Raw genomic sequence first — 26,342 nt, 5'->3', positions numbered from 1 at the left:
CTACACCCGTAGCAGACCAGGAGTACAGCCAGCGCTGCAGCCAGGGAGTTGCAGCGCTGGCTGAGCTTTGTAAGTGTGGACACCCAGTAAGTTGCAGCGCTGTAACCCTCTCACCAGCGCTGCAACTTGCAAGTGTAGCCAAGCCCTTAGTCCTGCCATGAGTGCAGGGAACTGGGCTAGATGACCTCTTGAGGTCCCTTCCAGTTCTATGATTCTATTCTATTATTCCAATTGTGGAGAAGCTTGGTGGCCTGATATGTTGAATCACTGGAGATTAACTACACAAACTGGGTATCATCCCACAAATAATATTTGGGTTCAATGTAAAAACAGTAATTCATTGTCCTCAGCCAGTGCAACACTGGGAGGCAGCTTTCAGAGCAAGACAGCCTAAAATACAATGCCACCCAAGGTAATTTTCCCACTGCTACTTCCTCTACTTTAGTGGATTTTACACCTGAGTGGTTTTCTTTTACATAATAAAAGCTGGCTGTCTCCCAAGTTGCAGTCAGAGTGAGACGGGGTGTGTGGTGTAGAGGCCATAGCTTGGCGGAAACATCGGCCAGGCTTGGCTTTGCACAGTGCCACGTGGTAGAAGCACCAGGTGGAAAGAGGTGAGCAGGATGAGAGATGTTGCAGTATACACCTTCATACAGACAAGCACTCTACCACCTAGGAGGAAGCAGGCCAAGGAGAAGGCCAGCGTAGCATCCCTCCTGCTACCTCTTACTCAGAAGTATCTTCTTGAATAATTGAGTGTCGTGAGAGCAGAATAAACTTGTTAATTTTACATAAATAAATAATATGTAAATATGTGTGTAGAGAAACGCTTGATAACTTCATCATTTTTTTGGTCGTATGTCATTCAGACTTAAGCCCGTCCCTTCCATTAGTTTTAAGCCCCGATAACCTTCATCTGGCCCTGCCTGTCCCTCATAGCCCCTTTGGAAATCCCAGCCTTCTTTTCTTTGTTATTAGATGTAGTGATTAGGGGCTCTTAAAATACCCAATCTACTTCCCTCTTAAATTGCATTCAGTTTTACAATCCAGCTTCCCACCCAGCATCAGTCCTTGTGGACGAGGAAAGCAGAGTGCCTAGATGGTGGGAAAGGAAAAATAACAGGAGTCCCATCCCAATCAGGTGTCCCACAGTCTGCTGTTCTCAAATTCGAGTCATCATTCTGGGAGGAAATGTGCTCAGATGGTCCCTTATGCCCATGCAGAGATCGACTGAAATCAATCGGGCTTCACGTAGGAGGTGCTCACCGGAGGCTTGGAGCTTCCCGGAATATGCTCATTCCTAAAGTCCGTGGAGATACATGGTATTAAACTGGCATGAGTGAGAGGAGACTCAAGCCCACGGTGAATAAGGGAGGTAGACTCAGATCTGTGTTAGTGGACCAGGAACCAGTCAGTCCTTGAAACCCAAGCTGGGGAAAAGATTGGAAGTTGTTCTCCTTTCTTATAAATAAGATTTAAATAAATTAACTAAATCTGGTTAAAGTTTAATTATAAGAATGGCCTTCATTTTCAAGTGCTTGATTGAATTACCCTTTAAAAATTAAATTGAAATCCTTAAGGAACGGTTGATTCAAAAGCAAGAAAATGAGAATGGCACCATTCAGGCCTGACATCCTGCCCGTCAAATGACAATCTTTACAATTTGCCTGATTGATTCTCATGACCAGCATTTTCTACAGCTCTGCATCATTTACGGTTCGGTGAGGTAGAAGGAAGACATCAGCGTGATTGAGAATTGGGCTTTAAGGGCCATTTATGCCTCACTGGGTCTTACAGGGGACGTAACTAGCTCCCTGAGAATCCAGGTCCACATTTACTGGTTTAAAACTGGCATAAGGCCCAACACCATTTTGCTGGCCAACAGGGAAAAACATTTTTAGTGCCGCCTTCAGCAGCTAATCCAAAAAAGAAGAAAAGAAAAGAAAGCCAATCACCAGCAAAGTAACAGACAGAGCAGAGCAAACATACCAACAAACAAAAGAAGTGGAGTGATACGGCGGTGCAGAGCCCTCTGAAAATTGGCCCCCAGGGCAACCGGCCTGCTCATAAAACTGGCACAATGGTGCTGCTTCTAGTCCTCAGTATTGGGGGTGCAGATAGGGCATAGCTCAAAGTCATCTGCTTCTCATTCCCCATAGAAACGAAAGTGAGACTTAGCCCTGGTCACCACTACAGAGTTTGTAAGTGGCCTTAACATCAACCTCACTCTGCAAGCATCTACACTAAAATGCACCTCCCACCAATGTAACTCACCCACTACCCCAACTTAATAACACCACCTCTGCAAGAGGCATAGCACTTAGGCCTGCTCTACACTGGGAGGGTGAGGTGGGAATTGATCTAAGACATGCAACTTCAGCTATGAGAATAGCGTAGCTGAAGTCGACATACTTAGATTGACTTACTTTGCGTCCTTTCGGCGCGGGATCGATGGCCGCCACTCCCCCATTGACTCTTATTCTGCCTCTCGCCCTGGTGGAGTTCTGGAGTCGAGGGGAAGCGCATTTGGAGATCGATGTATGTAGACATACCCTTAGGCTGGCACAGTGTCAGTGTAGACAGTGCATTGCTTACATCAACCATTGCTGCCTTTCTGAACCCATCCCACAATGTCCGACACTGGCAGTTAAATTGGTGCAAGTGTAACACCAACAGACCTCAGTGGTCAGTGGGTAGGATTGAACCTGAGACCTCTGGAGCTTAGTGCATGAGCCAAAAACCAGCTGGCTATTATCTATGGCTGTAAAGCAGACTAATTTTTATCTCTAAGTGGTCTTGGTGCCACTAGATGGGACAAAACCCCACCCCCGGGAGGTGTATGGGGGTATGTACTTCCTCTAGTTGAGGAAGTGCGCCACAAGCTTCAAAGACTTCCCAGTTGAAATCCCAGACCAGCCTCCACTTGTAACGCCAACAGACCCCGGTCACTGCCAGGCGGGATCGAACCTGGAACCTCCACTGCGTGAGCTAAAAGCCAGCTGGCTATTAGCTAGGGCTGTAGAGCAGACTCATTTTAGCTCTTGCTCTAAGTGGTCGCGGTGCTGCTAGATGGGACAGAACACCACCCCCAGAAGGTGTATGTGTTACACAAGCACTCCTGGTGAGGATGCACACCGCCCACCCAAGGAACCTAGTGTGGACATGCAAAAGCAGTTTAATTACTGTGGTGGCTGTAAATGAACATAACTTAAGTCGACTTAATTTTCTAGTGTAGATTTGCCCTTACAGCAGAGGTGGGCAAACTATGGCCCACGGGCCACATCCTGCCCATGGGACCATCCTGCCCAGCTCTTGAGCTCCCGGCCAGGGAGACTAGGCCCCGTCCCCTCCCCCGCAGCCTCAGCTTGCCGTGCCGCCAGTGCTCTGGGCAGCGGGGCTGTGAGCTCCTGCTGGGCAGCAGGCAGCATGTCTGGCTCCAGCAGGGCAGAACTGCTGCCAGACATGCTGCTCTGAGCGGCATGAGAAGGGGGAGGGGGGGTTGGATACAAGGCAGAGGGTTCCAGGGGGCAGTCAGGGGACAGGGAGTGGGGTTGGATGAGAGGGAGGCTCTGGGTGGGGGGATGCGGTCGGGGGATGGGGAACTGGGGGGGTTGGATAGGTGTGGGAGTCCCAAGGGGCTGTCAGGAGGCAGAGGTGTGGATAGGGGTCAGGGCAGTCAAGGGACAGGGGGGGTGGATAGGGGGTCATGTCTCGGGGGGCAGTTAGGGGTGGAGGGTCCTGGGAGGGGGCAGTCAGGGGACAAGGAGCAGGGGGAGTTGGATGGGTGGGGGGTTCTGAGGGGAGAAGTCCGGGGGCAGGAAGTGTGAGGCAGCGCTGGCACTGACTTTTTTGCCGCCCCAAGCAAAAAAACACCTGCGGGTCATCCGGAGCAGCGAAGAGTAGGGGAGAACAAACAAATCTGCAGGTGGCCAGAGCAGTGAAGGGGGAAAAAACAAAAACAAAACCTGTGGGGCAGATGAAGCGTGGGTGCAGGGGGACTCCCGGCCCTGCAGATGTGCCCTGGGCAGCGGTGGGAAGAGAGAGAGAAGGGGGGCAGCCAGGGCTTCCTTCAGCAGGGTGTTCGCCATGCCGCCTGCCAGGAGGGCTCCGTGCCACTCCGGTTGGCGGGCAGGGAAGGATGCAGGCTGCCCTCCCGGGCTTGCTACAGACCTGGCACCGCTCCCAGCAGGGCGCTCCCCTCCTCTGCGCTGCTGTCCCCTACAGGCGGCCGGAGCAGCGAACCAAAAAGAAAAAAGCCTGCTGGGGCAGCTGAAGCAGCGAAGCAGAAAAAAAGGATTGCGCGGAATGCCGCCCCTTGGAATCTGCCGCCCCAAGCACGAGCTTGCTTGGCTGGTGCCTGAAGCCTGCCCTGGTGGGAGTGAGCAGATAGTGGGAAGGGGGCAGGCTGTTTAGGGAGGCACAACCTTCCCTACCCAGCCCTCCATACAGTTTTGGAACTCCCATGTGGCCCTCAGGCCAAAACGTTTGCCCACCTCTGCCTTAGAAACACCCTGAGGCTGCTCTAAATTATGTCAAGGAGGGAAAGCCCTTGCATAAACCCAGAACATGGGGACCACAAAGCCACCTTACAGTTACCGTTGCCCTCCAACCTGTCTGTCCGTCTTTCAGTCATTGGAACAAAAATCTCCTTGGTAAATTACACTTTCAACAAAAACAAAAGCGACAAAGGAGGAAATAATCCTTCCACAATGTTTTGCAAGAGTCTCTGCTTGTATCTGAGTTAAACACCAACCAGACAAAAAAAGCCAGAATGAATAGAGCCCAAGACATATGAACACGGGCTGTATAAATTCAGAGTCTCCGGGCGAACAAAAGGTTGCCGCTCTCAAATGGAGGAACGGTAGAGAAAGTGCTTGAAAGGGGATGAATCAATTAATACTTCTGATCGTTTGAATGCCCCACAATCTAAAAGAACAAGCACCACTTTAACAGTGAGATAATTCAGTTTACTGAATTCAATTACATGTAATTGGCTTTTTTTTTTTTTTTTAATTGCTGCTGGAACCAGGGCTCTTGGGCTGGCTGCGCCAGATGCGTCTTTTAATGGTGTTGCAAGGAGCTGAGAAGGATCAAAGGAGTCAATTGACATGAGAGATGCAGGGGATGGGCTGGATGGCAGCAAACACATTAGCCACTCAGAACCCTGAGAAAGTACCTAAGAAAACTCCCCTGGAGGCAAAAGAGCGGTTACCCTTTTCTTTGGGAGAGTAGGTCTCCTCGCCTTGGTCTGATGGTCACCTTCTGGGGTATCAGATACCTAATTCACCTTCCTCAGACACATACGCTACTGTATCAGCAGCGAGCTGGCTAGCACAGTCTAGTAGGCTATGGATTAGCATCCTTCTAAAGTTTGTGTGTGTTGCATACCCCTTGAGCAGCCTATTACCGCTGTTATCTCAGAGAGTGTCTGCCTTAGCTCACGGGGTAGTGGTTGGGCCTTTGATGCTGACAGTTCAGTGGACAAAACCTTCAGCCAATATGTAATGGGAGTTGTTCTCAAGTTACTAGTTCTTTCTATCTACCTATAATCTCCTCTGGCCTGATTCATGGGAGTCGCCTTTGAATTCAGTGATCAGTGTAGTAAGGGCATAGAGCCACATTTTTTAATGTATTTAGGCATCTAAAGTGTTTTTGATTATACCAGTAGCTGCTTAACTCCACTTTTGAAAATTCCACTAGATGCCTGTCTGCATTGTTAGATGCCTAAATACCTGGCAGATAGACATGGATCCACAGAGAGACTTAGATGGGTCCTAACTCCTGCCCTTCTCGTGGAGATTGTTAGAGGGGTTTCCTTTCACTCTCTCCCCTGGTTCTTGTCACGCAGGCAGAAAGCAGAAGACCACAAGTCCAAAGTGCAGGCAATGCCGTGTTTATTGGGGTTAGTTTCCAGCAAGCATGTGTCCCATAACTCTGACGCCACAGAGCTTTTACCCTGTGTCCCTATTCCCAGCTCTGACGCTGCAGAGCCTTGCCTGTGTCCCCATGCCCCGTTCCCACCTCCTCCTCCTTAGCAGGCCCAAATATACCTGCAATGTCTGCCCCCGGTCCCACCCCATACCACGTATGGTCATGTTCCGTTTGGGGGGTCGTGGATCTGGGGTCTTCATCCCACCTCTTTTGTATCCCAAGGGAGAGGTAAGGAGCGAGGTTGTGCTTTGGTTCTTAATGTTTCTCATGCCTGCCCTTCCATCTCGTTGCCCTTGCCCCTCCTAACTGGTTGCTTGACCTTGGCTTAAAAGAAGAGCCAGCGTTTGCTCGTATATTACAATCCCACCATCCCATACAACACTTTAGTTCTATCTCTTCTCTTTTCACCCCATCTGCTTGTGGGCAGATGTAACACACAGTGTCTTTGTCTTTGTCTTTTGTTCACGCATATTAGTATAAGATACAAAAGTATCAAAAAGTCAGCCCTCAAATTCTATCTCAGGCTGACAAACAAGACTAGATACTAACAGAGATGAGCAACTATCTCTGCTTGCAATCCATAAACCTGGAGAACAATTACTCCTCCACCCAATTTGCCTTCAGGGCCCCAGCCTGGGGCATACACAGAGGAAGACCTCCCTTAGCCTGGTGGTTGGAGCATTCACCTGGGATTTGGGAGCTCCCCACTGCCTAGAGGTGAACAGAGGATCTGTCATGTCTCAGGTGAGCACCCCAACCAGTGGACTAGGGCATAATCTAATGCAGCCTTCCCTTAATCTTTCTTATTGAACTTGTTACACTTTAATTAAGTGGAAAATCAAAGAGAGAGCGACTCACTCTGTCATCCTATGGTTAGCGCACTTACCTGAGAGGTGACAAATTCCTGTCCCAATCCCTTCTAATTAGGCAGAGGGGGAGGAATCAAACCAATGATCTCCGACATCCTGGGGGAGTACTGTTGGGCTAAAGAATAAGAAGCTCCTCTTCCCCCCAGCCTGGAGTGAGGCAGCTCCTGCCTACTGGATTGGGCCTCACCTGCAATTTAGGCAGAGGAGCACTACCTTCCCCACGTCGGGAGGTTAAGGAAGCTCTTTCACTGGAGGTTTTCAAAAGGAGGCTGGATAGCCATCTGTTTTGGATGGTTCGCCACAACAAATCCTGCCTCCTGGCCCTTGCAGTCCCTTCTAACCCTATGATTCTATGTTTACATAAGTATTATTGTGTTTACATAAGTATATATATATATATATATGGCCCTTTCCACCATTAGGTGGGTAACATATCAGTGGTGGGGAAAAACCAGTTCACGTAAGAGTATATAACTAGCAAAGTACTTTAAGATCCTTCGGGATGAAAGGCACTATAAAAACATGAGATGCTAGTTTGAGTTAATATTGAACTGTACCTAACAAATCACGCTAGATATTAACTAACAAAATATTAACTTAAAGGTAGGCAAATGACCTCGGGGATTGAAACCCACATTAAAAATGAAGATTTAGAGCATATTAACTATTTTTAAATTCTTTCTCGGACATTCCAAATGAAGAAACTATTCTCCCCTTTTCTTGCAAATGATCTTTGATACAAGAGACGTTTTTATGAAAGCTCCATCGTGCTGTCAACCACTGCTCATTACTACCTCAAGGATGTGATGGGAAATTTGATTTAATGAGCCACTAATAGACAATTAAGGAATTCAGCTCTGGTGCTGATGTTTCTGTGCATTGATGGGGGCTAATTTGTATTCACTAAGTTGACTTTGAACCTGAACTTCGTCAAAATCGGAACGTGGGTTACTTCAGGGATTTAAACAGATAGAAACAATTGAATTTGCTTGCTTCACCCTTTCAGAATGACAGCATCAAATATATCGTTCCCAGTAAAAACATCTCTTCAGTTACTATTTAATTAATTTGGCAACTGTTTACCATCCGTGCTATTCCCTTGGTGAACATTAACGTTATCTGGAGTAATTTACTCATATCAGCTTTGCAGGAATGAACTGAAGATTTCTACATTATTTGGCTTGTCTTTCGTGTCACCATTAGATGTAGACAGAGAAAGGAAGAGCTTGCCTATTAAGCCTACCTATCTCTTTAGAGGAAGTTCATTAATTTGTTGTCTCCTGCGTATTTGAGCTTTCAAACAAAGGCCACCTGCTTTTCCTCGACTTGCTCTGATCACCGGAGACTCAATTGTTATGCTAATTTCTAATGTGATAACGGAACATAAAGAACATCAGAAACAACACAGCTGTTGGCAGCAATTGTGGGATATTTTATATTTATGGTGTTAACGAACATTTCAAAATTCAATTTCCCACAAGGTGATGCAGTAGTGTTTTCTCTCCTTCTGAGAAGGCAAGTTTAGCACCTCAGGGAACAGGTAAATTTAATAATGTATGTGACAAGTAACACTAACATAGGCCATATGTGCAGAGACTAATATCACTCGGCAGATGCTTGGTTGCCAGTATGTGGGAGTATGCCTGGCAAAGCAGGATTCAGAGGCAACAGGGAGATTCTCCAGGCTCCCAAGTTGACCAGTGCCACTGCCACTTCCTTCTATCGGTAAGAATGTTGACATTGCTCGAGTTAGATTAAGGGTCTATCTACACAGCAAAGAAAAACCCGTTGCTGGCCTGTGCCAGCTGACCTGGGCTTGCGGGGCTGTGTAGGCTTCTGGGCTTGGCCTGGAGTCCAAGCCCTGGGACCCTCTCACATCACAGGGGCCAACCACGAATGTCTAGTTGCTGTGCAGACATACCCATAGTGCAGTTACTAAGGCTTTGGGCCTCACGAGACCTGGCTTATTTAGACTGCAAGCACTGTGGGGCAGAATCTCTCACTACGCATATGGACAGCACGTAGCACACGGTGGCCCTGATTATGGTTGAGGCGTCTAGACAAAACTAATATCAATCATTACAGCTGGTCAAACATTTGATCAAAAACAGCTTTCGGACAAAAGCAATCTTTTTTGGGTGGAAAACTTGCATTTTCGTTTAAATTTTCCAGGTTTCCAATGGAAAGTTAGAAACTGGAAAAATTTTGGTACAACATTTCTGTTTAAAAAAATGGGAAACTCAGTTTTTACGGAAAACAGATTAAAAAATAAAAGACATTTTCCTTCTGTTTTTATTTTGGTTAACTGGAGGTTTTGGACAGGAAAATGTCTTCACAATTTTCTCCAAAGCCTAATTGGCATTTTTTTGACCAGCTGTACAAACAGTAACCTTGACCATTGCCCCCTAGAGCCTGGATCATCAAGGCTATAAGCCCTAACGTTAAACTTCTTTTGCTCAGAGGGCAAGGGATTCTAGTCCTTCTTTCTGCCATAGAAACCATGCGGTCACTTGTATTCTAGCTCAAGGATTCTCAGCCTTGTACTTTCTGAGCCCCTCTGCCCCAGGCCCAACATGCTATAAAAACTCCGCATCCCACCTGTGACACAAAAATGCTTTTTCTGCATATAAAAGCCAGGGCTGGGGTTAAGGGGCAGCAAGCAAGACAATTGCCTGGGGTCCCACACCACAGGGGCCCTGTGAAGCTAAGTTGCTCAGGCTTCAGCCCCAGGTGGCGAGGGTCAGGGTCCTGGGCTTCAGTCCTGTGTGACAGGGTTTTGGCTTTCTGCCCTGAGCCCCAATGAGTCTAATGCCAGCGCTGCTTTGTAGACCCACCGAAACCTGCTCACAGCCCCCGGGGGCCCCGGACCTATGATGGAGAACCGCTGTTCTAGCTGATTGGCTGATTGTCCTGCATGTTACATAATCATATGAAGATAAGATCATAAGAACAGCCATACTGGGTCAGACTAAAGGTCCATCTACCCCAGGATCCTGTCTTCCGACAGTGGCAAATGCCAGGTACCTCAGAGGGAAAAATCATTACATGACCCTGCCAGATTTAGACTTTCAGTCATGAGACCTGTGTGATACAAACATTGCTCGAGGGCTGCCTCTCGAAGATCTTTGCTCCATTCCTCTCTGTGCCTCCTGAGGGAGACGAGAACAAACCTCCTCAGGGTACGTCTACACTGCAGCTGGTCTGGGTCAGGCTGTGGGGCTATAAAATTGCAATTTAGACATTCATGCTAGGGCTGTAGACTGGACTCTGGGACCCCGGCCCGAACAGTTATACTGCTGACACGGGCCAGCCAGGGGTGTTTTACTGCAACGTAGACAGGGTTCCTGTTTTACCCTGTGGCATACCTACCTTTCTTGAAGTCCTCCCCCGTCTCCTTTCCACATTCCTCCATTGTTCCTCATGTTTTCAGTTCACAGCAAGGTCTGTGATTGTCTTTGCATCAAAGACGCATTTGCACCTTTCAGCGTAATACTTTATATCCATTTAAGACAGACATATCCATCTACTTATCTAGGTACCCCTATAGAGAAGTCGCATGCTCGCATGCTCTTTCTGTCTTGCATGACTAAGTCCTAATGCTTGGTGTAGGTCCCCAAGCCCAGGAATCTGGTACTTCCTCTCCAGACAGATAATGCCTATGCAGTAAAAGCTCACAAGAATATCATCCCTGGGGGAGCAGTTTCTGATGACACTCAGCCCTGTCTGTTCCATACGGTTCACTGTGGATTGTTTAATTTTCTGATTTATTTATCTTCACCTAGTTAGAATGTCACTGTCTATCACCATTACTCATTAATATAATATCAATCTGGTCCTATCTTCTTCCTATTCTGTGACCTCATGTTCCCATCAAATTCCACTTAGTGAGCATGAAACCCAATTTGCAAGATGAGGGAGGCAGCCACCAGGCAATGCTGGCAACTATCATGTTGCGAGATAGTGCAAGCAAAGCTGTATTCTTGATCCCAAGATTGCTACGTACCAGGTCCTGTCCCCTGGGGCAAGTGAAAGCACCCTGATGACTGGTCTCCTTCCTAATAAAATAATTTTAATAAATTGGAGATATACTAATCTCCTAGAACTGGAAGAGACCTTGAAAGGTCATGGAGTCCAGCTGCCTGCCTTCACTAGCAGGACCAATTTTTGCCCCAGATCCCTAAGTGGCTCTCAAGGATTGAGCTTACAACCCTGGGTTTAGCAGCCCAATGCTCAAACCACTGAGCTATCCCTCCCCTCCACTGCTGTAAGTAACCCCAGTGGCTTGTTATGGTAGCCAGGCATTGCCAGGGCCTTGAACATGCCCACGTTCCTCGAGCTTTACCCTCTGTGCCAGCCTCTGGAAGGGTATTGGCATAGACGTTTTTTGTCTATACCATCAGAAAATCTTTGTGCACTGGGGTGAGCTCCTACAGTTCGCTATGCTCATGGCTGGCTCTAGCTCTTTTGCTGCCCCAAGCGGCGAAGCGAAAAATAAAAAAAAGATAAAGCCGCTTGGCGGCACTTTGGTGGCAGCTCAAAGAGGAAGAGAGGGACTGAAAGACCCGCCGCCGAATTGCCGCTGAAGACCTGGATGTGTCGCCCCCTTCCATTGACCGCCCCAAGCACCTGCTTCCTTTGCCGGTGCCTGGAGCCGGCCCTGGCTATGCTGGCTGGAGTGAGACAAAGCAGCCCTGAAGCAGGAGTACTTTGGCCTATAGTCATTTTTCAGGCAGTCGCCAGAGTGACATAACTAGAGCTATTACAGTCCTCAGGTTGCAAGTGGTTTGCGGCAGGGACCATCTTTTCATTCTGTAACTGTTCAGCAGCTAGCGCCATGGGGCCCTAAGCTCTGAACTCTAGGTACCGCTACATCATTATTTTTCATTCAGTAGCTGTGCATGCAACCTTTTCTGTCCGTAGCTATACAAACTCTTCTCCACTGTATGATAACACTTGACAAAAAAGTGTAACTGCTCTTGGAACCATTTTGTCGCCCTGAGGAAGTTTAATCGTTTGGCTACCGGTTGCATGTAAACTTTCAGTTATGACAAAGAATGTCTAAAATGAGCTTTATTTTTTAAAAAAGTTCTTATTGCACCAGGTCCACTCAAGATTCATCTCTCCATCCATTATTGTGTGCAGTAAGGGGACAGTGGGTCAGATTCTCAGCGGGTGTAAATTTGCACAGCTCCATTGAAGTTAATCCAATGATTTAGCCCACTAGAGGATCTGGCTCAGAACTGAATGTGCAGCAATAGCATTTTAAACCATTGCAATATATTGTGTCTTTATTTTGCTTATAAAGAAATGCGGCACAGATATGTCTAATTCTGCTCTTAACCTCCTATTGGTCTTCATATTTACTTGCCTGGAGGGGCAGGGGAAATGACATCATTTTGTTATATTAATCGCTTTAATCTATATCTAAAGATTAGATATCTAGATTAGGGATTATTACTTCCGCTTCCAGACAATCATGCTGAATGCTTAGAAACAAACCTGTGACTATTCTTGCTTGTGCCCAATAGGGGGCAGCAAAAATCCTGTTGCCTGCCTGACCTGTCTGTCCCCCTTTAGTCTGTATGGTACCTTGACTTGGCTTACCCACACCTAGTAATTCCTGTGGTAGGCAGTGCACAGGGACATTTTCCAGATCCTCTCATTGCAATCTGGGATTGCCTTTGAGTCAAGGACAGACAAAGCAAGCTGTGCCATCTTCAGCTTACCTGGAGCAGATCTGACCTTGCACATACTTTGGAGAGCACTTGCCATCTGAAGAGGATGGGATCTTTCAGACGTCATTAGGCTCCAGTGACTCCCGTCTGTCTCTTGACAGCATTCTGATGGGTGAGACTATTGCTAGCACTCAGCCATGCAGTCTCACCAGATTGCCAGAACAACGTCAACAGATGCTTGGGAAAGATCAGCTGAGTTAATAAGGACGTTCTGCGAACCTTGGTCTATTTCCCCACCCCCAGCCCATGGGAAACGTCACATCCCAAATGTCACCTCATCTTCTATGTCTAGTGCACTTCTTCTGAATTTATATCACGACTTATGAGCTCTAGGATGCAATAGAACCATTACCTATGTATGCCTTTCCTCTAGCCTTCTAAATCCAAAACAAGCTCTAAAAGAAAATGTACAGGTACTGGGCAAAATGTGTATGGCAGAGACAGTTGATAAGGCACATGAAAGCATAGGTCAGTAGCTCCAGCAGGAAATCAGGAGCCAGGGCTCATTGTAATATATTTCTATGGAAAAAACAACAGCTAATATAATGTCTGGCTAATTTGCAGGTACATGAAAAAAAAAAGCAACCAACGCATCACTGGAAGTAGAGTAGCGAAATACCACAAGGAAGGTTATTCTCCAAGTATTTATATTCTTCCCCAGAAAGAGGGACTGGAATAGGGTGACTAGATAGAAAGTGTGAAAAATCAGGAGTGGAGGATGAGGGGTAATAGGGTCCCATATAAGACAAAATCCCCTAATATTGGGACACTACTGATAATATCAGGATGTCTGGTTACCCTAGAGAGCAAATCACACCAGAGAGCTTGATTTCATGAGGCCAGTGCTCCGTGGATCAACACAAAACATTTGTATGATAATCATCTGAACCAGACTTCCAGAAGGAAGGTCTTGGGGTTAAGGCACTGGATTGGGACTCAGGAAATTGAGACTCAATTCCTGGTTTTGTGACTTTGACCAAGTCACTGAGGGGCAGATTTTGTGATTTGCTTCTTAGGCACACACAAAGAGAGACAGCCCGGAAAAGATGGGGGAGCAAAGGTGACTTTATGGGACCCTGGGAGGGGCTGGGAATGAGGGGTGTGGGGTGCAGGAGGGGGCTCAGGTCTGGGGCAAAGGGTTGGGGTCCTCAGGGGGTGAGAGCTCTGGCCAGGGATGAGGGCTCTGGGGTGGGACTGGGGATGAGGGGTTTGGGGTGCAGGCTGCCCTGGCCCTGCAGCAAGGGAAGAGAGGACTCCCCTCAGCCCTCTCTCACTGCAGCACCCTGGGCCTGGGGGAGAGTGCCTCTCCCCATTGCAGCATTTCCGGGACTTGGCTGGGCTGGGGGAAGGGCACCTCTCCCTGCCTGTGCTGCCCTTGATAGCCTGCTGTGTAGCCATGCAGCCGCGCAGCTTTGAGGGAACTTAGGGGGTAACTTATAGCAGCTTCTCCATGACTGCCCACAGCCCAGAATCCCATAGCATTGAGTAATAGAGGCCTGGTCTCTATGCTGAGACTTATGAGTGTGGGGCTGTGTATGGTCACTTTTATCTGCCCATTGCTGCCTCTGTGGTGGCCCTTGCCCACTTATGACTTCCATACTCCACAAAACAGCCTATAGGGGTTGAAATGGTGGCCAGCATCAGCCCCTCTATTTCACTGTGCCTCAGTTCACCATGTGTAAAATGGGACTAATAATAGGTCCCTATCACCTCACAGGTGTGAGGTGTCACGAAGGACTCAGGTATTACAGTGATGGGGGGCCATGTCAGTAGACAGGTAGATGTTCCAAGTATCTCCCAATACTACAGCAATGGCCCATCTGTAAAGGACCCAGAATAAGATAAGCCTCATTTCCTAGTGATGATGGAAGAGCAGGTGGGCACGTACGTCTGTGTCCGCATGACTTTTGTTTCCTGTGTGCTGCACCTTTAAATTACTAAGTGGCAACTATTTGTGTTCAGTTCTGAAGCAGCAGGTTACAGAGGAGCTAGGCACACTGTGCTCTCTTGGAAATGTTCCTTTTGCTCTCATACAGAACCTAAGAGCCCCAGATATGGAGAAGGGCCCCTTGTGCTAGGCACTGTATGAACAGAGAAAAACAACAACAAAAAATCCCTGGCCACAAGAACAATTCAAAATATTCAGAGACGAGAAATGTACGTTTGTTTTCTGTGCATGGAGGACCATAACATGCCTAGATGGGGCAACTGCTGAAAAGCAGCTTACCCATGGGATAATAGGACCCATAGAACACTTCCAAGTTCAGTGATACCAGAAGAGATCTCCACATTTGATGTAGAAGCTATTACCTTGAGCAGTGGTGTTAGCTACTTCGTTTCCAACTGCATCCCATTGATTTCCAAGGGAGAGGATAGATTTACAATTCCCAGCAGAGATTTACAATCTTTCTGCAGATCTCCTTGTGGTAGCAGACAGGAAGTTATTGATTTAACCTCTGACTTCTAAAAGCAAGAGAGGAGTTGGAAAAAAAAATCCATTGTGGGAGGTTAGTTGCAGAGGCCAAAGACATTTTTCCCCTCCAGATGCACATACATAACCCTCAGCAATGCTACAAGCTAATGATAAGAAGAAATGTGAACAGTGGAGACTGCTCTACCTTTCTGGAGAAACTTAGCAGCCCATTTCATCTGCGAGGCTCTAGTGTCTGACCTTTTCCTCAGGCCTTGTGAAATCTTATAACTTTTTTGAAAAGTTTGAAGGTACTTAGGAACATCTCCAGCCCATGGTCAATCTCAGAAGGTTTAGAGTTTGGATTCACTTTACATGACCTGATTTCATTATTATTATTATTATTATTGACGAGGGAAAAAATCAATGTCCTCCCACCTCTTCATTTTGAAAAAGTATGAAATGGAATTGTTTTCAAAGTTGTCACAAACGTTTTGCAGCTGTTTTTTGATCAGAGATGCCAGGCAGCTTGAAAATACAGGCCATTTTGGTGCATTTCAAAAAACAAAGAATGTTCTCCTGTTTTAATATTCCTCCTAACCTGTGGGGTGAATTTACTTGGGCTAGATTTTCCAAAGAGGTCAGCTCCCACTTAAGCACCTAACCAAACTGCCATTTAAGTTTTTTCTTTATAAACAGACAACACTCCCCACCCTGCCCCAACACACACAGCCTTCCTGCAAGCCTGGTGAGATTTTAGAAGGATGGGACTGTGCTGTAGGTATCCAATGCTGCTCAAATATTCATAGTTTACTCAATGCAATTGTTTTCATTGACAGCAACTGGGGAATAATTTATGGGCCATTTTTTCCCCTCGCTGCTCCACCAGCTATTCTTTTAATGAATCCAGATAGTTTGGAAGCATGTGTAATTCTGTGGGCAAGCTAAAAATATAAAGGTAAGGGACGTGTAATTTGAATCATAAAAATTCTAGAGTCCTCATTTCAATGGGGCGACCATCTGCCGCATGGCAGGGTGGAGTCACTGCCTGCTTTCAGCTCTGTGTCCTCCAGCGGGTAGAAACTTTGATCACACAACGTCACTGAAATGGGTTTGAGTTGGGTAGCAGAATGAGTTGGGAACACAATGGTACCAAACATGACAAACTCTACATGTATGTAGAGATACAGTCAAGATATTTTTTACAAAAAATCAACTAATAAAATTATACTTTAACACAGGCACATCATACATGCAGCTCCCGCACAGTTACATTGTTGCCCTCGACTAACAGTTAATGCTCAGAACAGGATACCTGATTCTTTTTAAAATGTTACAGATTACTACTGTGACAAAGTTCCTCCTCTATCTTGGTGGGTCCTGCGCTTATTGGCAGATTTGCTCGCCTCACAGATTCACCCTGTGGGCCAGGAAAACAGCCCAGAGACCTTCCCCTCTGGTAGAAGCCACAGTCCAGGTCAATTCCTCCTGTGTATGAACAGGAGTTGGGAGGTTTCGGGGGGAACCCGGGCCCGCCCTCTACTCCGGGTTCCAGCCCAGGGCCCTGTGGACTGCAGTTGTCTAGAGTGCCTCCTGGTACAGCTGCATAACAGCTACAACTCCCTGAGCTGCTTCCCCATGGCCTCCTCCCAACACCTTCTTTGTCTTCACTACCGGATCTTCCTCCTGTTGTCTGATAATGCTGGTACTTCTCAGTCCTCCAGCAGTGTGCCTACTCACTCTCAGCTTCTTGCACATCTCTTGCTCCCAGTTCCTTGCACGCACTTCCTCTCCTCTGGCTCCCTGGCTCTCTGGCCTGACTGGAGTGAGCCCTTTTATAGCATCAGAGTGGCCTTAATTAGAGTCAGGTGCTTAACAGCCTCACCTGACTCTTACCAGGTTAATTGGAGTCAGGTGTTCTTATTAGCCTGGAGCAGCCCCTGCTCTGGTCATTCAGGGAACCGAAAACTGCTTATCCAGTGGCCAGTATATCTCTCTTCTGCTACTCTGCTGTTCCCAACTGGCCTGGGTCTATCACACTATAAATGGAAGGAGAGCTTCAAGTTGATTTGCCATCATCAGCAAAAGAGAAGCAGTTTAATGGTGTTGATTATCAGCTTTGTTTATTATGCCAAAAGAGTTGTAATGAGGCACTGGTTAAGACATCACCATCCAACCATCCCGCAAATGACAGGGACGTGGTTACCTAGCATATATTACATCATTAAAATCCCAACATAGTTTATTACAGTATCCTTGTTATTACTTTGGTCTGGTTCATTTTTAGGCATCAACGGGGAGATGAAGAGTACCGACTAGTAGATGAATCTTTGGAGAATACCTGGTTAAACACAATGCCCGGTGAACACCTGACATGCTGTAAGAAGTGCACTGCTAAACTGAATTTTGCAAAGCTGCAGAGGAAGTACACCGAGCATCAGGAAAAAGTTGAAGATGCCAGGACAAAAGCCAGCTGCGGGCGAGGCTCACCTTGTCCTATGTTCCATGGCATGCGTTTCAAGAAGAACACCTGCTTCTTCTGCGGTAAGCCAGGAGCCTGAAGGCATCCATTAAGCACAGCTTCAACACATGAAACAGAGGAGTGCTTGGGTGAAGCAGTCACTCTGAGCAAGAACATGACATGGAAAGTAAAATGGGTGCACTGACCCAAAAGACGCTCACACAGATGACATCGTGTATCACACTGAGTGCTACACCAGGAAAACATGTAATGTGGTTGGCAAAAGGTAAAAGCAACAGAAACAAATACTGATTTTACTACTCTGCACTGTGCGACTCAGCTGGAGTTCATAAATTGCCTTGCTGAGACGCTAATGGATGGGGAATTGGCGGCAATGGCCAATGCAGAGACTAAATACAAAGAAATGTGCCTTGAACAGGATCGAAGAGGAAAAAAATGCTTAGCAGAAAGGCTTTTAAAGCACTTATTGAAGATGAATTGTGGGCTATAGCTGTAGTTTTTAGCAATGCTATCTGTAGAAGTGAATTACAGTGCAAATCCTTAAAGACCTCAAAAGAAGCAGCACTATCAAAAGCAGAAGAAAGCACTGATGTCAACTATAATATGAAGCCTGTTTGCAGCTGCTAAACTTTTATGAGAAAGTGTTTCGCCCTGCAGTACGTAGGTGTTTCGGGGATCCATAGCTGATGCCAAACCTTAAAAGAAAAATCCTACATAACCTGTACCTCGTTATGTGGTTCATCGGTGGTCACAGGGACTTCAGCACCATCACGTATGACAGTAAGCAAGTGGAGCCTAAGGCTGCCATTTTATCACAAAACCTCCTGTCTGAGTGCTTGAGTGAAAGGCAGGTTTCCAACAAACACAGGACAATTGTGCAGCGTATGCGTAATCTACCACTACAAGTGTCTGTTTAACAATTCATTCCAAAACCTGTAGCAAATTCCTCTGCAACTTCTCTACAGCATTGGCTCCTCCATTGACCAGCCGGAGACTTCACTTTCAAACAAGGTGTTTCACTGCATGGAACTGAATGAAGGGCTGTACATACCCCCAGAGGCCTAGACCTCATCAAGGGTAGATTTATATTTTATACTGCCAGCAACCTAGACTTCCTTGAAGGTATGGCAGATGGCAAACATACTCTTCATGCTACTGTTATGGTCTGCTAGCAGGAGCGTATTCATGAGGACCAGCCCCAGCCTTAAGTGCTTTCTGGACCAGCAAAGAACCATTTTGTGCAGGAGCTTTCAGACTCACTTTCCTACCCAGGTCCAAAAGTTCTGAAGCCCAGAGGTCCAGTTTCCAACAAGCAGCAGTTAAAGCTCTACTCTAGTTGATTTCAACATTCACTAATCTTGACCAGCGAGATGCACTTCAAAGGCATAAAGCAAACAAAAATCAGAAATTACAACTTCAGGTGAAGAGGTAGAAGACATACCCTCAAATGAGTGGGACATTCCACAGGGTCAGCCTTTAACTCGGTATTTCACAAGGTGCCAGAATGGATAACCCACATATGCATCCTGCCGATCATACCTGCTAGCCCCACGGTTGATGTTCAAATATGACAGAACAATGCATATGTGCCAGATGAAAAGCACCAGTTACATGTGAAATACCACAGCCTCCTGAATCAATCCTTTAGCCAATCAAATGTTTGGATGCAAAGACCAGATGCTCAACACCCCGCAAATGTTTGGCCACCAGCCTACCTTGTACGGAGATGGGTGAGTGCAGTGTGGATGAGGATAAGAGTGGCAATGTGTCTAGCTGTGGTGCCCTAGTAAGAGACACTGATGATGACTTTGAGGATAAATGTTTTCAGTCCAACATGTGTGTGACGTTATCTGATTAAAATATTACCATGAGATCATTGTTGTTACCACTATTATATAATTGCAACAAATCTTGTAGAAAGTGTGTCAAGTAAAGTGTCTGTGGAAAGGTTGTGATTTGCTGAATATGATTATGCTATTTGTATGCATGTATCATTTTTATATTTGAAATCATGAGTATTGGCTCTATACCTATATTTCAAACGTTTGCTCATGTGGTAACAACAAGGTATTTAGCCAGCACATTTTGAAGGGACTATTCAAATTAAATGACTCATCAAGGAACATTTAACTCACAATGGACCATGGGAGACACCTATCTGCACTTAATGTGATGGCCTGTACTATGACTAAGCAAAGCAGGCATGGACATATGACTTGCCCATGTGACTCCAAATACCATCTCGTTACCTGTAATTTTCTGAAATGAGAACAATGGATTTCCCTTCACCAGGCAGAAGCTATAAAAGGTATAATCAGGAAGGCCAAGGCACAATTGGAGTTGCAGCTAGCAAGGGATGTGAAGGGTAGCAAGAAGGGTTTCTACAGGTATGTTAGCAACAAGAAAAAGGTCAGGGAAAGTGTGGGACCCTTACTGAATGGGGGAGGCATCATAGTGACAGATGATGTGGAAAAAGCTGAAGTACTAAATGCTTTTTTTGCCTCGGTCTTCACAGACAAGGTCAGCTCCAGAGTCCTGCACTAGGCAACACAGTATGGGGAGGAGGTGAGCAGCCCTCAGTGGTGAAAGAACAGGTTAAGGACTATTTAGAAAAGCTGGACGTGCGCAAGTCCATGGGTCCAGATCTAATGCATCCAAGGGGGCTGAGGGAGTTGTCTGATGTGATTGCAGAGCCACTGGCCATTATCTCTGAAAATTCATGATGATCGGGGGAGGTCCCGGATGATTGGAAAAAGGTAAATATATAAATATAGTGCCCATCTTTTAAAAAGGGAAGAAAGAGAACCCGGGGAACTGCAGACCGGTCAGCCTCACTTCAGTACCCAGCAAAATCATGGAGCAGGTAGTTAAAGAATCCATTTTGAAGCACTTGGAGGAGAGGAAGGTGATCAGGAACAGTCAACGTGGATTCACCAAGGGCAAGTATTGCCTGACCAACCTGATTGCCTTCTATGGTGAGATAATTGGCCTTGTGGATATGGGGAAAGCAGTGGATGTGTTATATCTTGACTTTAGCAAAGCTTTTGTTGCAGTGTCCCACAGTATTCTTGCCAGTAAGTTAAAAAAGTATGGCTTGGATGAATAGACTATAAGATAGATAGAAAGCTGCTTAGATTGTCGGGCTCAACAGGTAATGATCAATGGCTGGATGTCTATTTGGCAGCCAGAGCGCCCCAGAGGATTTGAAATGTAATGCATTCTCACAGCTCCTCTGGAGAGTTCCTCCTTGCCCTGTGCTTACCTTTGCAGGAGGTTCTTCACTAAGAAGGAGCAAAGAAGGCTTTTACTGTATGAGAGAGTCCCGAGGAAAATGTATTTATTCACTTAGAAAATGTGTACAATTGCCAACATCTCAAGGGCTACCCTGCCCGTGTTACAACCCCTCTCACAGGCACAAAGACAGCCCTGCTCCAACCTCCCCTGAGCACCTCCCCCCACACAACTCCTCAAAGGCAAAAATGTGGGGAGAGCCTCCCAGGGTGCAAACATGGGGCCTGATCCTGCAATTGGATGCATATCCTGGATCTGTTTCCCAAACCATTGCTCTTTGCAATATAGCTTTGAAGCCCAAATATTAGAGACTCGTCAATGTACATTACCACCAGCACTAGGCCAAGTTCAGTGGATGCCCATGAGGATCCAAAGACCAGAAACGATTGCTCCCTGCATGTCAGATTTCTCTCGATGGAAGGGAACATCCCATGCCGTTACATGGAGCCATTACATTGCTTGTTTTTGTATTTCTTATGGATGGCTGATGTGCTGGGTGCAATATTCTGTTCTGATGTAGCCTTGCAGAGTGAAAGCAGCCAAAGCGGCGAAGTGAAGGGACCACAGGTCAGAGGCAGACTTTTGTGTTCAAGATTGCCACTGGAAGATGCCACTTTCTTTATGTGGCACCAGGTTTGCTAGATCTTTGCTATAGGACACGGGATTGCTGCTAGCTAGAGGGATCTTAGGGGAATGTGATTTCTATGAATATCTCTCTGGCATGTATTGAAAATAGTCCTAAAATGACACGCCTTCACTTTACATTTTAAGGTGTTTCCTGAGCCTGCTTGCAGGTTAGGGGGCTCTGTAGGGAAGCTTGTGGTCTGGGGTCTTCTTCAGCAGTCAGTCTGCAAAGGAAGCAGTCCGGAGCAAGATGGGTTGAGAGTTGTGCCTCAGGTAGAAATCTGTGATCTCTCGCCATCCTGCATAGCAGAAAACAATTTATGGCAGTGCATGATTTGTAATGAAAGAGGTGCCAGAGCTTAAGTAGTTAAATGCTGGGACTCAAGCAAATTTTTACTTTCATAACTGACACAGCAAACCCAGAGGTGCCGGGCTCTGAACCGCCAGGCCCGGAGGTGCCGGAGCTCTGAACTGCCAGGCCCAGAGGTGTTGGGCTCTGAACCGCCAGGCCCAGAGGTGCCGGGCTCTGAACTGCCAGGCCCAGAGGTTCTGGGGCTCTTAACTGCCAGGCCCAGAGGTGCTGGGGCTCTTAACTGCCAGGCCCAGAGGTGCTGGGGCTCTGAACTGCCAGGTCCAGAGGAACTGGGGCTCAGCCCTGGCACAAAAGCAGCACTGATTAATGGCCTTGCACACTCGCATGATAATGGGCCCATGGTGCATTTTCAAAGTTCAACCTGATTCCCACTCAAGGGTAGCAATCCAGCATTGCAGGTTTCCATGCAGGACCGTGACTCTTGGCCACGGGCAGGACACAGTGGATGGCTTTGCGGCAGTGAAGTTCCCAAGAAACGGTGGACAGCATGAACATCGTGGTTTTGGCCCCAGTCCACCTTGCCCCGGAGTATATCAACAGAAAGGGCAACCTACCTCTGGTTATGCAAGCCCTGGGCACCGACTGCACAGCTGCTGCTGGCATCCCACAGCTGCACAGGCCCATATGCCACTAGCCTGTTTACTGCAATGGTTCCTGGCTGGCGTGGGAAAGTGTCCTCCTGCAGAGGAAGAAATAAAGCTGCCATCCCCAGCTCTTCGGGAGATATTGAAGAGTGCCTGCCTGACAGCTTCATTGAGAGCAATCAGGAGGATTCAAGGGACATCCCTGTGCATAGAAACAAACTGCTCTGCATATTCCTCCCCTCCCACCTCCTAACCCACCTAACTCTAGTGGAGAATGAAAAGCAAAGAACATCTCTGCCTCTCTTTGCTGTACCGCTACCTCTTCTAGTGCAAGAAAATGTATGAAAAATTGATAGCTGTGTCCTGCTAAGTTGGGGACATCATCCCTGTAATGGGAAATACATTTACACGGTTATCCGAGGTTATTTCCCCTGCACTGGGCTCACTCATGCTTGACAACTAGTCTCTAACAGCCTTTGGCTTGTGGCATAGCTGGATCCCTGGTCGCATGTCCTCCATCCTCCTCCTCCTTGCTGTTCATGGCAGAGGCCCATGTTTCAGGCTCCTCTGACGTTTCCATGGTGATCTGCGGGGTAGTGGGGTGATCTCCACCAAGTCTGGCATGCAGCTCTTCATAAAAGCAGCAGGTCTGCAGAGCAGCACCTGACTGTTGGCCTCCCTGGCTTGGGGATAGGCCTGCCAAACTTCTTTCACTTTCATGTGGCACTGCCACTGATCCCTGTCCTACTGCTTTTCCTGCATCCCCTGTGCAATCTGCTTGTAGACCTCTCCCTTTCAACAGCTGGGCCATAGCTGGGCCTGGACAGCCTTTTCTCCCCACAGGCCCAAAAGAGCCAACACCTCCTCTCTGCTTCAGGCTGGAGCGTATGGCTGGCATGGTTGGCTGGGAGAGCTGTTAGGTGTGCTTGCCAACCTGGACAGGCAGGAAAAGACATTTCAAACATTGGTGACATTTTACGGTGAGGGGAAGGCCCTTCTGGACTCTGTGCTCCCTGGGCAGGGGAGTTCACAGTTGTGACCTGAGCAGTCAGTGTAGGACAGCTGCTGGAGGATGATTAGGGACAACCCAGGCAGTGCATTGTCTGCATTTGTGCTGCCTTGTCCTTAGCACATCGACCATGGTGCAATGCTATTCCGGGAGGTGGTGTGACTGCATTACGGTAAGGGGCGCTTATGTCGGCTGAGACAAATTTAAGTGTGGCCACACACACCACTAGGTCGATGCCAGAAGGTTCACATCACCCTCACTTTGGAGCGTGGACCAGGCCTAAGTAACTCGTCTAAGGTCACACTGGAAGCTTGTGGAGCAGTTGAACCCAGATCTCTCAAGTCCTAGACTACTGCCAGCACCACTCAACCATCCTGCATCCCATGGACCCACCAATGGGTGCCTCTGGGGCCTATTGACCGCAGGTGGAGCTGTGGGTGCTCATACTGGGTCCTCATACATTGGGGCTACTCGGACTTGGGCTTAAAGCCCCCATTTTCTAAAGCAGCTTGAATGTCTGGAGGGGCACCCTGGTTGAGATGCTGATGAGTGTCTTTTCAAAGGAGCCAGACACCCAATGCCACTGAAATTCAGTGGGAGTTGAGCCATGAACTCCATGAAACACCTCTGAAAATTTCAGCCTAGGCGATTTAGCCAAGGCTACCCAGCAAATCAGTGCCGGAGCTGAGACTGTAGTTCAGGTCTGCTGGTTCCTAGTCTTGTGCTTTACACACTAGATCTCTCTGCCTCATTCTGGAAGCATATTGGAGCATGAAAAATAATGGGAGTAGGGGAGTTATCTAAACCTTCTTGATCCTCCAAAGGGGTTGAGCTAGAGTTTAATTTGAGTTTTTGGAGTTTGGTTCGGCCGTTTCTTGTTTTAATTGAACTGAGTCACCCACTTCTGGGCTTGGAGAGACTCTAGAAGAAACTGAGCATTTCAAATCAGATGGGAATCCAACTGAAAGCGCCTCCATTATTTTTTAACACAGGCTCTTCGGCAGTACAAACACAAGCTATAGGGGTACAAGCTATCAAGGTCTACATGCTGCTTTGCAGTTGAAGGAATATTTGCTTTTGTACTAGCTGCAAAGAATTCCTCCAAAGTTGTATTCAGAGAAGAAAGTCTCTCTCTTATCCAGGCTCTTAAGAAGATTCTTCCCGCACAGCATTTCTCTGACATTCTTTGCTTCAGCTGAAGCACCCTCTGTCCTTTGCTCCAACCCCTTCTCAGGCCCACACCCACTTTTAATAGGCTTCTGTAGTTGAACACCAGGAAGTTGCTAAGCAACAGACCTATGCAGATGTCCTCTCCTGTTCCCTCAACCTAGCTACCATCCAAATGAGAAAGAAACCCAGGGCTTAGATTGAAAGTGGAAAGAGACATCATCTCCCCTGCCCCACTATATTGCTTTGCTTAACTTAAAGCAAATAGTCTTTTTTATGGTTCCTTCAATAGGTTGCTTCAAATTAATTGTCTCTGAATTTAGCATTATGGTCCAGCTGAGTCTCTCTCTCTCTCTCTCTCTCTGCAATGTTGTTGTAACTGCATTGGTTCCCATGATATTAAAAAGACAAGTCAGGTGAGGTAATATCTTTTATTAGACTAACTTCTGTTGCTGAGAGAGACAAACTTTCAAGCTTACAGAGATCTTCATTTTCCTCTCTCTCTGTCTTTCTTCATAGGAACCTATGTCTCACAGGATGTCAATGGGATTTAGACCTCTAAGTCACTTAGCTGCTTTTGAAAAGTTACCCTTAGATCCTTATCTCTCTATCTGTCTACCCCCATAAACAACCATCTATCTGTCTACCTTAATGACCTCATCACTCTACTATCAGAGTGCCTCGGATTACCTGCATTCGAATATCCATGAAGGAAATACAGTGAATGTCTCGCTCCCATCTCATTCACTTGAAAGTGGCTTAGGCACATGTAACCCCAAAGGAAGAATGATCATAACTTTGGACCTAAACTTGAAACAAAACAAATCTTAGCATTTCTTTATTTTCTCCAGACCCAGGATTCCCCAAGTGCAGGGAATCTAAAATATCACTGAAGGTTGAAAAGGAGGGCAACATTAGTTCTGTCAGTCTTAACTACTTATCTGGCCCCATCCCTACAGCATCTGAACACCTTGCAATGTTAACGTATTTATCCTCACAGCACCCTGTGAGCCAGGGCAGTGCTAACATCCCCATTACAGTGATAGGGAAATGAAGCAGAGAGAGGCTAATTAACTTGTCCAAAGTCACAAAGGACATTTGTGGTAAAGCAGGGAACTGTATCTGGGTCTTTCTAGTCCTAGGCTAATACCCTAACTGTTGACTCATCCTTCCTCATTTGAACAAGAAGGCAGAGAAGGTCCCAGCACTTCATTCCGCAAGACGTGGTGTGCAAAGAATTTATACTCTTACAGCAGTACTGGTGCGCACCTGTTATCCATTAATCCTACATTCATCCTACATATCATCCAGCTCCCCCTAGTAGACAGTTATGTTCTGCACTATCAGATGCCCCTGGGACTGGGAATTCAAGGAACACAAATAGCAACAGTAGAAGCTATCCTCAAACTCAGCCTAAATGGAAGACAGAAGTACTGGGGTCTCACAAGAAAGCCTGTTCTCATGAAGTTCCTAACTTCATTTGCGGTTTGGATAGTCTCTTGACAATGGGAAAACATCTGGGCTTTTGGGTGTTGATCTCACTCTAACTTCTGGCCGGTTAAAAGCGTGTCCATTGAATTTTACTCAAACTGTGAAAATATACAATGCTTTTATTTTTTCTTTTACCTTTGCAAGATCTCATGTGAAATGGATGAAGATAAGTATAAAATGGAGATGAACGGGAACTCTGAGTGAATCCATTCCAACTTCAGGAGTTTCCAAGACTAATATCTAGAACAGAATCCAGATGTTGCACAACTGCAAACTAATGAGCATGTATCAGAGCCCAGCATCACCACAGTCTTGAACTTTGGGATAACGAAAATCTGGATCCATCTGGATCTGAATTTTGTCACTTAATCCCAGC

Source organism: Chelonoidis abingdonii, chromosome 25, assembly GCF_003597395.2.
Source record: "Chelonoidis abingdonii isolate Lonesome George chromosome 25, CheloAbing_2.0, whole genome shotgun sequence".
NCBI classification, from domain to species: domain Eukaryota; kingdom Metazoa; phylum Chordata; order Testudines; family Testudinidae; genus Chelonoidis; species Chelonoidis abingdonii.
This window is presented reverse-complemented; position numbering follows the sequence as displayed.